A 2,729-nucleotide genomic window follows, 5' to 3' on the forward strand; every position below is an offset into this window, starting at 1 on the left:
GTTAATCATCCTTAGATCACTAAGTGTAGGAGACCATGAGAGCAAGATGTCTTCTTCTATGATCAATGGCTGTTCAGTCCCATCCTTGTAAACAGAGTTGGTGTGAGGTTCTTTTTCCATTTCCACAGCTGAGAGAGATTGGGATCCACCCAGAATTCCAGCACTTACCACATATTTCATCTCAAGTACCTTAGGCTGTTCTATCTCTTGGACAACTGATCCACAGAACTCAGCTAAAGGAGGTGTAACAGGGTAAAAGACATCTTTATCCACTTTTGAAAGAACCACTGTTTGAGTATCAAAGTCAATCATTGCAGCAGTGGTGTTTAGAAATGAAGTTCCAAGCAATAGGGGGAGCTCTTAATTTGGTCTTCTTCATCTTCATGATGACAAAATCAGTGGGAATTATGCATTCACCAACCTGTAGTGGATAGTTTGCCAGAAACCCATATTGTTTCTTGGAGTAGGAATCTCTAAAGGTGATAGAAGAAGGGTAGGACGTTATAGACTTGACCTTTAGCTTCTCCATCATGTCCTTAGACATTATGCTAAAACTTGACCCTGAGTCACACAAAGCATTCTCCACTTTAAAGTTGCCAAGAGTGGAAGAGATGGTGAACTTCCATGGGTTACCTAGCTTTGGGAGGGAGGTGGGCTTCATCTGAGTTGATTCAGAGGTGGAGGCACTATCTTTTGGCTTTGCTTGACCAGTTGGCAGCTCCTTTGTTTCAATAGACACTGAATCATTCCCTTGCTGAACAGAAAAAAGTGAACCGGCTGCCCCCACACTTTTGCTCTCAATGTCCTCATTGAGTTCATGTAAGAAGCCCATGAAATCATCTAAAATGGTGTCTTCATCCTCATGAGTTTGTGCAGTCTCACTAGAAACTTGACCATAAAGGAGATCTTCAATCTCTTGCACAGCAGCTGAGTGGTCATCATTGGAGTAGATGGCATTGCAATAATCCTTTGGGTTTTGAACAGCTTTACCAAGAAGAGAGACTTGTGGTTCAGAAGTGCAGATGCCCTTGTTCTTTTTAATAGCCTTTAGTTCAGCGCCCAGTGTCTCCAGGTCAGATACCATCTTTTGTTGTCCTAGAAAGAGCTGTTGGAGAACAACATTGAAATCAGGACTTTGTTGAACAGGTGGTGGGGCAAAAACAGGAGGTGGTGGCCTTTGTTGCTGGAAGCTGAGTTGGTTATTGAAGATATTCCCTTGATTCTGAACCGCTGGTTGCTGAAAACCCTGTTGACCTTGGGAGTTACCTTGGTACTGATTCTGTTGGACAAAGCTTTGAGGAGTGTATATTTGGTCTTGGGGGTTGGCCACATTGTTGCTCCTATAGGACAAGTTCTGGTGTTTGTTGAATTTGTTGTAACCATTGAACTTGTTTTGATTCCCAATGAAGTGCAACTCCTCTTGAGTGAGACCCTCTTCATTGATATTTGTGAAGCATCTCTTCTCCTCACTCACATAGTGTATAGGCTTTTGAGTGGCAGCTAGGGCTTTGTCAAGCTTTATATTCAGCACTTTAAACTTCTCTTCCAGCCCTTGGTGTCTACCAGAATCTTCTCCTCTATAGCTTCTATCATAATCTTCCCCATAAGTGTCTTGGCTCATGGCTAAGTTCTCAACAAGTTCCATATCTGCATTGATTTCTTTTGCCAAGAAATTTCCATTTGATGCTGTGTCCAACTGAATCCTGATCCTAGGAACAGCTCCTCTATACAAAGTGCTAAGGAGAGAGGCTTCTGAAAAGCCATGATGTGGACACTTGTTTGTGTAGCTTCTAAACCTGTCCAAAGCTTCTCCAAAGGTCTCATTAGAATGTTGAGTGAAGCTGGAAATCTGGTTCCTTAGCTTTGCAGTCCTTGAGCTTGAGAAGAACTTGTATAGAAAGGCAATCTTGCATTGATCCTCTTGGGAGGTTCTTTTCCCAATGATGTGCCTTATCTCCAAGGCTGAATGGGAACAATCTCAGTTTGAAGCTGTCTTCAGATACTCCATTGATCTTAGTGAGATCACAAACTCTGTCAAACTGATCCCGATGCTCCAAGGGATCCTCCATAGGTAAGCCATGGAACTTCTGATTTTGAACCATATTGATCAAAGAGGCCTTAACCTCAAAGTTGTTGTTTTGGACAGGAGGTGGCCTGATTCCTGCTCCATACTGGTGTGCATAAGCTCGGTCATTCTCACCAACAAAGACTGGTGGAGGATGATGACGTATGGGTGGGTTTGGGTGGGGCTGTGGTGGATTAACCTATGAAATCAATGATGAGAAAATTAGATATCAATATTAAGGTCAAGTAAAATGAGCTAGTATATCCTGTCAGAAGAATCTCCATGAATAGAAGTCCTCTGGTGGGAGTTCGTAGTGCAAGTACTCTAGCTACCGCCTAGTCTAGTGCTAACCACAAATGAGCTATCATGGATAGTGTAGAAGCGTGCAGGTCTAAATCATCATAGTTTTGTGTCAAACATTCCTGAAAAATACTTAATGTCGAATAGGTTACATATTAAAATTTAAAAAGTGCTTGAAATTTGAAAGCAAAAGCAAGAAAATGATTAGTACGGATATACATCCTCCCCTATACTTAAATCACACTATCCACAGTGTGAAAAAGTTGGTGAGAAGATGGTGAATAAAAGTGAAATAAAATAAGATAAAAGAAAAGAAAATGATGATAGAACCGTGATGGCAGTGAAGTGCTGATCAATCACTCAT

General features: G+C 41.6%; 1 non-coding gene across 1 annotated transcript; it reads left to right on the forward strand.

Moving 5' to 3' along the window:
- The first annotated feature begins 1,757 nt into the window (after positions 1 to 1,757).
- LOC112084838 lies at positions 1,758 to 1,864 on the forward strand. The gene has a single exon (XR_002898497.1). It is a non-coding gene; the product is annotated as a small nucleolar RNA R71 (small nucleolar RNA).
- Positions 1,865 to 2,729: the final 865 nt, after the last annotated feature.

This window comes from Eutrema salsugineum, unplaced genomic scaffold (genome assembly GCF_000478725.1).
Source record: "Eutrema salsugineum unplaced genomic scaffold, Eutsalg1_0 scaffold_4, whole genome shotgun sequence".
Classification (NCBI taxonomy): Eukaryota; Viridiplantae; Streptophyta; class Magnoliopsida; order Brassicales; family Brassicaceae; genus Eutrema; species Eutrema salsugineum.